The 13,969-nt window shown below is 34.0% G+C and overlaps 1 protein-coding gene across 3 annotated transcripts in view; it reads right to left on the reverse strand.

Moving 5' to 3' along the window:
* Positions 1–13,969, reverse strand: part of LOC113515672 (terminal nucleotidyltransferase 5C) — a 319,218-nt gene that overhangs the window by 96,707 nt on the left and 208,542 nt on the right. The window lies entirely within an intron of this gene.

Consider the following 13,969-nt stretch of genomic DNA (forward strand, 5'->3'; position numbering starts at 1 on the left):
TAACCTTTTTTTAAATTGTTTAATTAATACATAAAATTATATGTTAATTACTCGTTAATGGGGGGGGGGGGGGAGAAGGGACTGTTAGTAATGGAGATTAGAAGCCCCATTGCCAGCAATATATTATATCATGTCGATCTCCTCGTGGTCTCTGGAAACCATCGTGATTGAATTATTGTTTGACTTGTCACGGTGCGCTAACTGACCTGCTTCATTCCCACCTATCATCCCTCATTAGTGCCTCGCCACTGTATACTGATAGCGCAGGCGGGGTTACCATTCCATTAACATCCATTAAAAAAAAATTGTATCCGAAATTTTTCGAAACTCTAATAACATCAGCAGGATACTTGCATTAAAGTATTCTTCTTCTTTTCATTTAAGAGTTTCCTCTTGTCGGTGCAAGTACTTCATACATCTTCTTCCAGCCAGCTCTATCCCAGGCCATATCCTTGATCTCCCTATACGACATGACACCTAGTGTTTCTTTTATCTGTCCCATGTAGTTATTCCTCGGTCTTCCTCTTCCTCTTTTGCCCTCTATTTATCCTTCTACTACGCTCTTAAAAAAATCGTCATGTCGTATAAGGTGGCCCAGCATTTTGCCTCTTCTATTCTCTATTATTTTAATTAATGTATTCAAGACTCCAATAAAATTTAATACGTTATCTGCTTGGTTTAATAAAATAGTAGTCCATAATCAAGTTGTTCAATCAAGACCAATTAGTCCATTGCAATTATGTACTGACTGACATATAGAACTTTTTATGTCCAAGGTCGAAAATCGAGATCAAGATAAAAGCTTGTTACCATGATATATATTATACTATAGATGTAGTACAAGTTTCCACAAGTACTTTTAGATTTGTTCCATAAGGTCCTTTAGATTTCTAACTACGCTCTAAAACTCTCTCTTACTGGTTACTCTTCTTTATAAAACCGATTTCATGTCTCACTCTATTGCCTTGCACACTTTATGACTCATGAAGTCATTGCCCAAAAGTATGTGTGCGCCCTATCCAATAAAGTTGTCTTTAAAAAGAGTGTTCATTCTCCTTATTATTGACAGCAGTATCATATATATTTATGAATATATGTATGTATGTATGTAATTTACCAAACCATACAACAAACAAGCAATCAAAACTTTCCTCTTAAAAATATTATTATATATTATAGCATAGATTATTTTGGCACTTTCTTACAAACAGGATTTTGCGTAAAAAAAAAGAAAAAAAAACAGATAAAATAGGTTTACGGTTCGATTGAATGTTAAAACATTAAAAGAACGTTTTGTAAGTTAAATGTTTATATAATAGGGGTTTTTCAAAAAGGGCATATTAAGTTTTCTTCAAGGTCGGCAACGTGCACGTGATACCCAGATTGCAGGCGTCCGTAGGCTACAGTGACCAATTACCACCACACGGGCTGTATGCTTGTTTTCCGCCTCCTTTATAAAAAAAAAAATATAGATAGTAAAGTACAGAACCAGTATATCTGATAATAAATGGTTACCATAACCTATGAAAGCGCAGGGTGTCACGTGCGTATTATCGACCTTCAAGAAACCCTATTACGCCCTTTAAGATAAAACTCGTTCTGTAGTTTCTAGGGAAAATGTTTAGTATATTTACCTCGACCGGGAGCCGAGGTAAATATAGGATTTCAAATATAATAAAATAGTAAATATATGTTTTGAAACATTCTAGATGCGAAAATTTGACAGTTGGTAAATGAATACATAAAAGGGAGACAGCGTCGTAGATGGGAAGACGATATCAAAAAAATAGCGGGACACACCTGGAAAAGACAAGCGCAGAATCGCATTCAGTGGCGAACTCTAGGGGAGAACTATGCTGGACAGCAAGACAATCTTTACGTATCTACCGGTGTCAAACAAATAACCAAATTATTATAAGTATATTGTAAGATTGTTAATAAAGGCTATTATTATTATTATAAATGAATACATATATGAAAGAAAACTATTTTTCTTATTTTATTGTTTTGGTAGATTGATATTTTTTCTCAGCGTCTCGTACTGCTATTTGTTGTCAAAGCAATGTGCGAAAATCAAGCGAAAAAAATGCGCTCAGAGGGTTAATAGTTCCACCAGGATTTCTAAGTTTCACTAAATGCCAATTACTATTCTAATTAATTGTAGGAATCTAACAGCTGGCCATTAAAAGGTGCATATCTAAACCAGAGGGAGACTTTGTACAAAAGTCGATTGCTTGGGTACCTCTGTCCCATTCGTGTTTCAACTGTGAAGCAGTTGTGTTTGCATGGCTGTGTTTCGGTTTGAAGGGTGGGATATGGCGTGAATTTACTGGGTACAGAGGAATAACACCTGAGTCCTCACGAACGGCAACGCATGGGGGGTATCATGGGCGAAACAGTATACCCTGTTATGTCCATGGTACTGCTCATGTCTATAGGCGAAGGTTACCACTTTCCATCAAGTGGGCCGTCAGCTTGTTTGCCATTATAAGTTGTATAAAATAAATAAAAATAAACTTCCTAATCATGTCATGTGTGTCAAATTATTTCACAAATACTATGCCATAATCACAATCATATATTGCAATTTCTATTCCGTTTCTATTATAGAAATCATTAAATAAATAACAAGGAGCATCATTACGGAGGCACTATATCGAATAGCGGCGCAACAAATCGAATCATTTATTGCGTCAAACGATCCCCTTAAACGTATTACAGTCGGATTGTTATGTTTGATGACTTTGAATGTAGTTAATTTACCTTATAAATGTTTACCTTCAAATTGTTACGGCTACATTTAGCCGACTTAAAAAAAGAACGTTCAAAATTAAATGTTTATTTGTGTATGTTACGAAATATCTTTATCAATGAATGAATGAATGAGTATACCATACTTTATTTGTATTATACAATATAGGAAATAAGCAAGGCAATTTACAAACACAACGATACAATTGTATAAGTACAGTAAGGCGGTGTTATTGCTGAGAGCAATCTTTTCAAGACAACCTTAAGGTAATGGACTAATTGCTGTACAAGTAGGTATGATAGTGCTGTATAATTAAAAAAGCATCTTTTGCAAATTAAAAATATATGAAAATTATATACATATATACACATACATATATATATCAATCAAACAAAATTATATAATCCCATGCATATATGTTAAATATGTACCTAATACTAGGATATATTTGTCAATGTAATTCTGCATTAATTGAAAGCTTTTTTTTTCACGCGTCTATTTTGTTAATATATTTTTTATTTATTTATTAAGTACAAAGTACAATGCTCTGTTACAAACGGAAAAACACAAGCTTTACGGTTTTACCGTGTACATATCGCTGTTTATAATAATTATAGGGCATATAACATATATGTTATATGATATTAGTGCCGTATGGTCGCAGCATAGAATGGCTCACCCCTTCCTTTCCCATGGATGTTGTAAGAAGCGAGTAATGGAACTTAATGATCGAGGGATGGGCCGCATCCCCTTTAAAACATCACCAAAGCCTAACTGCGGTTGACAACTTGTCTATCAAGGGTGAAAACTATTGGTGAAATCCCCCTTATGGGATAGGATTATGTTCAGCAGTGGACAGTTAATAGATTACTTTTTATGTTATCCGGGGCACATGGATGAAGTGGCGGGAGAAAACTAATAACACGAAACAAGATTTTAATTCTGACTGTTACATATATTACAATAGTAATATTAGAGAGGGGAGAGAAGTAGAGAGTAGCCCTAATACTAGCAATACACCCAGTCAGGTCGACCTCCACGCGGTTCTTACTGAAAATCGTCGTGTTCAATTCCAAATAAATTCTTCACGATGGGCTAACTGACCTGCCTTTTCATCCTCATCTATCATCATTCACTGGTGCTCCGCCAGCGTATGCCGTTAGCGCAGGCGGGGTTACCATACCATTATCATTCATTAAAGAAAATAATAATATAGCATAGAAACACAAAACAAGATTTTAATTCTAGCTTTGTCGTAGTCTGGCTTAGTCTAATAAATGTAACAAAGTCAGAATTAAAAGAGTAGAGATGAAACTAAAATAAATGCAAAGCAAACAATTTTTTTTTACAACACAGGGGACAAACGAGCATGCGGCTCACCTGATGGTAAGTGACTACCGCCGCCCATGATCACCCACAACACCAGCGGCATTGCAGGTGCGCTGCCGGCCCTTTAAAAAGGAATATACTCTTCTCTTGAAGGTTATGTTGTTGTATCGGTTCGGAAATACTGCTGCTGGAAGTTGATTCCAAAGAACAATACCTAAATCATTCTAACAAAACTCATCTAAACAATAAAAGGTTACAAACGAAATGTTATTGAAACAAATACAATATTGAGAGGACAAGAAAATACAAAATACCGAAAATAACAATTATCGGTAAAATAAAACAATAAACTTCTCGATACAATGTTGCTAACATTCAAAGTCGGCGTCGATCAAAACGGTACATAAACAAAAGGGTAACATTAACCCAAATATGCTGTCCACTGGAAAAATCTGAACCATTCGCCTTTCGAACGGTTGCCAGGGCCGACTGGCGTGTATATATGTACATACTTACATAGCAACGTTATCAACTAAATAAGCAGTTTATCAGTCGCCCGTTGTATAGCTGTTTGCGCAATAGGCGCAAGTTATAAGCTGAAGCGTGATAAATGGCGGGCTCAGTTGTTTAAAATTAGTATTTTTAAATTGGCTGAGTTACACACGGTTTGGTAGAATGTTCATAAATAATATACAGCCTTTATTACTCGCTGATAATGTACCTTTTTATACGTGAAAGAATTTTCAAAATCGGTTGGGTATTTTTTTTATATGACTTAGAATGGCAAACAAGGTAACAGCCCACCTGGTGGAAAGTGGTAACCATCGCCTATAGACATGAGCACTGCTCATGTCCATAAACATAACAGAGTATACTGTTTCACCCATGATACCCCCATGCGTTACCATTACTGAGGACTTGGGTGTTATTCCTCTGTACCCTATAAATTCACTGCCATACTCCACCTTTCAAACCGAAACACAGCCATGCAAACGCAACTGTTTCACGTTAGAAACACGAATAGGACAGAGGTGCCCAAGCAAATGACTTTTGTACAAAGTATCTCTCGGGTTTTTTAGTTTATCCATTGCAAACAAATAAACAAACTTTAACTTATAACATAACAAGTACAGATGGTTAAACACCATTTTTACTACATTTTGTGTTAATAAAGTTGAAATAAATAATATAATTAAAGTTACCACTCTTTATAATTTTTTTTTTTACAACACAGGGGGAAACGAGCATGCGGCTCACCTGATGGTAAGTGACTACCGCCGCCCATGATCACCCACAAATTAATTAATTAATTAGTTCAAAACTGGTCTAAATAAAAATCTCATCATCATCTCAATTATTACTTGAAGTAGGCGTAACATGTTTTTATCCATATTTCAAAAAGGTTTGGCTTATAGTTTTACGACTGGCCGCCTGCCTGACGTCAACCCTCTTTAGGAGGGGGGAAAGGAATTGTAAGTAATGGAGACTGAGAATCCCATTGCTAGCAATATACCCAACCAGGTCGACCTCCTCGCGGTTCCTCCTGGAAACTATCATGGTTAATTCCTGATGAAATCATCATGATGGTCTAACTGGCCTGTTTTCATTCTCACCTATCACCCTACACTGGTGCTCCGCAAGCGTATCCAGTTAGTGCAGGCGGGGTTACCATACCATTTTCACCCATCAAAAAAAAACCCTCTTTAGGAATATAGAACTGAAAAAATTTAATACTATTTTCCTGTGTTCTCTCTTCGTCTCTCTCTTTCATTCACTCCTATTACATACATATGTTTGAATATATAAGTATTCATATAATAGTGTGCCACCTACCCTTTGTCTTTTCTCTCAATGTTCTTTATACCTTAAGGTTGTCTGGAAGAGATAGCTTAGCGACAAGGCCGCCTTTTGTATCACTTCTCAATAAAATTAACTGTATTTATTATTTTTATAAGTAGTGAAATAATGTGTAAATAAATAAATAAACAATAATTGGTTGTATGAGACAGAAAGAGATGCTAAAAGTGGTGTAAACGTATCGACAAATTGTGTTGTTTACCGCTTGTCTTGATGGGTCTGTGTACTACTAGATTAGCAATAGATATGTTTTCGCTTTCACATAAATGATGGAATGAGACAGAGATATCTAGCTTCTGTCTTTTTACTCTTTCAAAGTAGAAAAAGAATCTAATACCAATATAAAAAGTATCCTATAATTATAGGCTATTTACATATTTATGTTAATTTTTATTGCATTTAAAGGAATTTCTAAATACATGCATGTTAATAAAACAAAAAAAAAAAACACTAAATGTCATTTGAATATAGGTATGCATAATATATTACAATGAACGAAATTAATTGTAAATGTCACTTAAAATATCTAGACCTTTGAATGCCACAGCACAGCTGAACCGGTAAGATCATAAATTTAATTAAATATATCAACTCAATAAGTACTAGTGCATTATTTTCACATTATTAGACACTAGCGATCCGTTCCGACTTCGCAAGGGTATAGATAGAATTTTGAAAGCAATATATAGCCTATTTTAGGCATACACTGTTTTCAAAATTGTTAAATATTTGATAACATAGCTTTTTATAGGTGAAAGAATTTTCGAAATCGATTGAATAGTTTTTATGTTTATTCTTCAAAACAAATTATTAAATCTTATATATATATATATATATATATATATATATATATATATATATATATATATATATATATATATATATATATATATATATATATATATATATATATATATATATATATGCAACATTTCATGATAATTAATTGAGCCGTTTGGGCGCTAAGATGTAACAAATGAATTTTCACATCATTTATAATCATATGGGGACTATAGTTAAGCAATTCTGTAACTTACTGTTTAGAATAAAGATTATTATTATAAATACTATAATTCAGAATAAAAAAATCTATTTTTAATTTTGAAATGTAACGATTATTCAAAATAATAATCAAGTCTGTATGTTAGTATCTATTATCTACCGTCTAACAAAAATATTTACTTTTAAATTTTTGCTTCCTATTAGTTATTCCTAGTTTCCATGAATTAGTTGCACCGACACGAGGAAAGTCTTAAATGAAAATAGAGAGAGAGAGAGAGAGAGACAGAGAGAGAGAGAGATTAGATTTTTCTAGTGACTTCGTCAGCATTACTGCAATATGTTCATTAGGCGAAATAAAATTTTACACAAATTGGTTAAGCCGTTAAGCCGCTAAGAGGTAACAAGTAAACTCCCTTTCACATTTATAAATAAGCAGAGAAGTAAAGGTTAAAAGCAAAGTAAAAGGGATATTTTATTAATGCATTATTACTGCAACATTGTGTATTAAACCAAATTCATACAATTTGATTGTTACTATTGAAAATTCTTAGGCAAAGATATATACATTTACCAGAGGGAGACTTTGTACAAAAGTCGATTGCTTGGGTACCTCTGTCCGATTCGTGTTTCAACCGTGAAGCAGTTGTGTTTGCATAGCTGTGTTTCGGTTTGAAGGGTGGGATATGGTGTGAATTTACTGGGTACAGAGGAATAACACCTGAGTCCTCAGGAATGGCAACATGAATCAGGAATGGTATCATGGGCGAATCAGCTTGTTTGCTATTCTAAGTTGTATAAAAAAAAAATCAGTGTAACAATTGCTAGGAGACCAAATAAAGATAAAATAAAAATAAAATATATTTATCCAATGCTTTCCCGCTGTTGATCTACTCCTACTATTTTGATGCGGCCTTTATACACTATCCATCTTCTCTCCTGATCAATCAAGCTTACTTCAGCTTTGCAAATTATTCACTTATATCAGTTACCTAAAATATAACTAAATCACTCATTATACATACATTTTTAAACATAATATTGTCTCTCCTAACAAGTATAAGCATTTAAACACCAACGCATTTAGGTACATACACAGTTATGTATATCGATTAAAATTTGCCAAGGTCGAAAGCTGATCGACATTTCGAATAGGCGGTATGTAAAACTGGATTTGAAACTTATGTACAGTACATAGAACATTGATACTAATGGCCAATTTTCTCGTAATCACCAGCAATAGCAGTGAACTGGCCATTGATCATAAGTTACATGTAATATTAAGTTTATCAGCTCAAAGTCTCAACAGTGGTAATTGATTTTAAATTAAGAAATAATTTTAACGTTCTGAGGTCACACTTTTTTGCTGAACTGTTTCAGATTCAGATTCTTTATTTGCATTAAACATGGTTACATTAGATGTTCAGGTGTTTACACTTCCAAGTTACATGTTTCACCAAAATACTGGTATGTAAAAATGTATTAAAATACTATAGCCTAGTCATGTGCACAAAAAAGGTATGCCATAATTAAATAATTAATTTTCGAATAAATTAAATGCCCATTATTAATATTATTATTTAGGCAGAGAAGATTTTTTTTTACAACACAGGGGGCAAACGAGCATGCGGCTCACCTGATGGTAAGTGACTACCGCCGCCCATGATCACCCACAACACTAGCGGCATTGCAGGTGTGCTGCCGGCCTTTTAAAAAGGAATATACTCTTTTCTTGAAGGTTATGTTGACGTATCGGATAAAATACTAAATTAACATTCATAAAAAAAAAATTGCTTTGGTTGAAGGATTGTTTCGAATGAAGAGAAGCAGTTCCATTACTAGTAACATATTTTGTCAGGTCAACTTCCTGAATATAACAAGACAGGCAAGGTGTACCTATGTATTATAAATTCAGCAACTCATTTTACACTGTACAAAATAAGCCTACCCATAGATTATGATAAGGCTGAGTCCTGAGCCACATACGTTCTTTGATTTCCTGCAAATCGTTTAAGTTCATCAATTTATCTAGTTAATAACGTTTTACTTTGTATGTGCATACCTAGACAAGGTACAAACGAACCTATCTTCAGAATTATTACAGTCAGCACTCACGTGAGAAAGAACAAGGCAATGCACGTCTCAATCTCATTCTATCTCATAGGTGATAACGATTCTATCAATAGATTCGTTTGTACTTTGTCTAGAGAGACATTTTTTGGCTGGACCGCTAATAACTTTTTTTTTTATACAACTTAAAATGGCAAACAAGCTGGCGGTCCACATGATGGAAAGTGGTAACAGTCGCCTATAGACATGAGCAGTACCATGGACATAACAGAGTATACTGTTTCGCCCATGATACCCCCATGCGTTGCTATTCCTGAGGACTCAGGTGTTATTCCTCTGTACCCAGTATATTTACGCCATATCCCACCCTTCAAACCAAAACACAGCCATGCAAACACAGCTGCTTCACGGTAGAAACACGACAGACAGACGTGGGACAGAGGTACCCAAGCAATCGACTTTTGTACAAAGTCTCCCTCTGGTGCCCTTTTACTAGTTATTAGTTATATGGCTAGTCTACTGGCATATTCACTTGCCGAATTGGAGGAAAAAGGATTGTCCGTAATGGTATTTAACAGCCCCATTGATTCATCATTATTAATCATCTCTCACCAACCACCCGGTGTACCAACCCCGCCAGCGTATACCGATAGTGCAGATGGGGTTACTATTCTATTGTACCTCTTAAACAACAGTTTTATTTCTAGCAATACACTTCGAAAAGTGCTTTTCAAACCTTTTTGATTAATTCCTGATAAATTCCTCAGCATAATTTACCTGATCTGACTTAATTCTGATTTTATCCAACACTGGCTTTCTGCCAGTACATATTCTTAGCGCAAACGAGGTTACCTCCGCTTTAATAGAATGAAAATGAGATATTTTCATTCTATTAAAGCGGAGGGAAGGGATTAATAGTCATGGGAAGGTTAGTTCTCATTAGTATCAATATACTCTATCAGGTCGACCTCCACGCGGTTTCTCCTGGAAACTATCGTGACTAATTTATCGTTTAATTCGTCACGATGGGCTAACTGACCTGCTTTTTCATTCCCACCTATCACCTCTCACTGGTGCCCCGCCAGTGTATACCGATAGCGCAGGCGGGGTTACCATACTTTTATCACCCATAAAAAAAAACATCCTATTAAAGCAATTTGCCTTTTATTGGGCAATAACCGCAATTTTAATTCTGCAGATCCTGCAGAATTAAATTTTAATCTTATATTAATTTAGACATTTAATATATTACTCATATCAAGATACACCGCCATTAATATAACCCTACAGACAGGGGTCCACTGAAAAGTTTATAGGTACACTCGAGTTGTTAAACAACAAAATAAGTTACGGAAAGTTACGAACTTCTTAATCATATTTGATTGAAGAGGGAAACGTTGAAAATGTCAAATTTATTGTTGGCCGTGTAAGCAGCTGAATGTTACCTCGTTTCCTGATGAGGTTCGTAATAAAAACAATTCTATGTAAATAACGTTTGTTATGTTTCTAATGTCAATGTTACCAGCTTACGAAATGTATTATTTATTTACTCTTTATTATAGCAGTAAAAGAATAATGTTCAGAATGAACCTTTTGACCTAATAGATGTAGTTTTTTATAATTTAAAAGAAAATTGAAAAACAAATGAATTATAACAATATATATATATATATATATATATATATATATATATATATATATATATATATATATATATATATATATATATATTTACAACACAGGGAGTAAACGAGCATGCGGCTCACCTGATGGTAAGTGACTACCGCCTATATATATAATACATCAACAGACGGCAGTTTTACGTAGATACAATTAATATTATTAATAAATAATAATATATAACAACAAGAACCAGCATATTTTATAAACAAATAATGCAAAAAATATATATTACATTAATAATATATATATTGAGGAGGGTAAAACGAATGAAATATATATCTCTTTCTCTCTCTATCTTATTGAAATATTAAGATTTTCTGAGAATGATGCAGAATAATGTAGCGTTAAAGACCTCATAGTTAATTAGCTCATAACTTCGTCAGTTCTAAACGGATTTGGCATATAATTTTTCTTATCTGAAAGGACATATTTATAGACTGGTTCCACAGAAACTTTACTCAAATTGGTTTAGTAGTTTAGTTTTCAAAATAACTGATTTGTCACAACTGAAGTTGGCTTTTTGTGAAACACAATCTTTATTTATGTAATTGGGGTTAGCAAGAAACTGAGTGTTCAATGACATATCAGGGAGACGAATCTCCACAAGTTTGGACATTAGCGTAGAAAAGGGAATAGTAATTTTGTAATTTTACAATCTCGGAATATCAAACATCGTAATTTTAATTTTATTGATGATCGTAGCGGTCTTATTTTCGACTGCTGAACATAGGCCTCGCCTGTAGGAAGAAAACTTTTTAATAATAATAATAATAAACTCTTTATTGCGCCCAATAGAGATGTATACAAGGAGTATTTAGTCAGAATGTGCAAATACCAGAGAGAGACTTTGTACAAAAGTCGATTGCTTGGATACCTCTGTCCCATTCGTGTTTCAACCGTGAAGCAGCTGTGTTTGCATGGCTGTGTTTCGGTTTGAAGGGTGGGATATGGCGTGAATTTACTGGGTACAGAGCAATAACACCTGAGTCCTCAGGAATGGCAACGCATGGGAGGTATCATGGGCGAAACAGTATACTCTGTTATGTCCATGGTACTGCTCATGTCTATAGGCGACGGTTACCATTTTCTATTAGGTGGGCCGTCAGCTTGTTTGCCATTCTAAGTTATGTAAAAAAAAATACAAAAGGCTGTCTTATCGCTAAAAGCAATCTCTTACAGACAACCTTTTATTCTGTCTTCTCTAAAAAAAAAAGTAAAAGAATGCCAGTCAAATGTCTTCATATGATTAAGTCATAGTTCAACCTCAATCAGTCTGCACACAAATAACATCTTGTTATGTCAGGGAACACCGATTACTCACCAGATTAGCATACAATAAGTGTAATAGTGTTAATTTATACTCGCAGATGCTATACTAACAATATGGTAACAAGATTGAAAATATGGTGTTTGTAATTTGGAAAGATCAAAACATATTGCAAATAATACTTTGTACTAAAGAATGGGTTAATATAGCGTGAATTTACTAGGTACGGAGGAATAACACCTTAGTCCTCAGGAATGGCAAATCATGTGTTCTCAGGTGTTATTCCTCTGTACCCAGTAAATTCACGCCATATCTCACCCTTCAAACCGAAATACAGCCATGCAAACACATCTGCTTCACGGTAGAAACACGAATGGGACAGAGGTACCCAAGCAATCGACTTTTGTACAAACCTACATACACCTTATTGTTCTCTCTAAAAGATTACAGAAGTAAACTTAGTAAAAAATACAAAAAATAAATTGCAAGAAATTGTTACAATAAAAAAACATTAAGCAATGTACGAGAAAAGAGGCAGGTTTTAATTATTTTTTTCTTGCTTCAAATAGTTAAGATCTTATACAATATGCCGGTAGTTTGTAACACAGAAACTGGTGCTTATGTAAGGCTAATGACCCTTAAAGATATTTAAAAATTCACCAACTGAGAGCACCCTTTCGGTAGAATAATTTAAAATGCGTGGCGCTTTACTGAAACGTAATTACAACGATAACGAAATAACAATATATATATATATATATATATATATATATATATATATATATATATATATATATATATATATATATATATATTTGTAGACACAATGTAGAAAATCGGTGATTCAAATTGAATAGATTGATTGTTGACCCTCATTTTGTCAATGTACATTAAAACTATTTCACTGATGTGATATTTTTCCATGATTAAAAATAATAAATTTACATTTTTATTTATTTATTACAAAAATGCATTGGTTTTACGTACGTTACTACAATAAACACCTACAAAATATCCATGGATCTTGAATGGCACTTGAAAAAAATATGTTTTAATGAATTTATCCATGGCATAAGAAATCTGTCAATATCTTTACTAGTTGTATATATATAAACATTGAATTATAATAAAATATATTCGGCTCTTCGATTCTTTAACTACAATCTTGCAAAAATCCCTTCTTAAGCAACGATATTTTTTTAATATTATGAAAGTCTTTTATATGTATATAAAATAAAAAAAAAAAAAAAACAATCAGTCTCCACATCCATCTCTGCTCGATTATCCGGATGCAATTTAGCTACACCGACCATATTTTCTTACAGCAATTAATTCCTTACAACAATTAATTAACTTCAATGAATGGAGAAGCAATTTCTGGTCTATAAACGTGATTGTGTGGGCGGGAACAAGGTACCAGTGGCAATATGTCATAATTAGTATTCACTATACTATCACTGTTATCATTAGCAACTCCTCAACGCCCCACTACTGGGCACGTGTTTCTTGTCATAATAAAACGATATTAGTTTACAATTACTTAGTTTATAGGAATTTTTATTAATATTTACCAGTAATTTTATTAGGAGATTGTCTTTTTTTTTATAACACACTGGGTTAAGCAGCATAGGGCTCACTGGATGGTGAAATAGAGATAGAATCACAGGAAGAAATACAGATGTGCTGTTGGCATTCCAAAAAAGTTATTACTCTTTTCATGAAGGTTACATTGTCTTCTCTTGCTTCAGTGTTTAATAGTGTTTTATTCCTTCTTATGATCCTAGGCATGACATGGCATACTCGGTAGTCGTACAAACGGGAACCCGGGATCCAACATAAGCGCCTCGAGGTACGTCGTGTGGTTTTTAGTGGGTACGAATCCCACACACCCCAGCTGCCCTCCCTTCGGCAGATGGGACGGTCTTTCCGAAGATTTTACACACGGAAAAAAAAAAAGGCATGACATGGCATAGTAACGAATTATCCACTTTTTTTTACGCATCCATCCACTT

The sequence above is a fragment of the Galleria mellonella genome, unplaced genomic scaffold, assembly GCF_026898425.1.
Source record: "Galleria mellonella isolate WM207_F2 unplaced genomic scaffold, CSIRO_AGI_GalMel_v1 utg37, whole genome shotgun sequence".
Taxonomy (NCBI): Eukaryota; Metazoa; Arthropoda; class Insecta; order Lepidoptera; family Pyralidae; genus Galleria; species Galleria mellonella.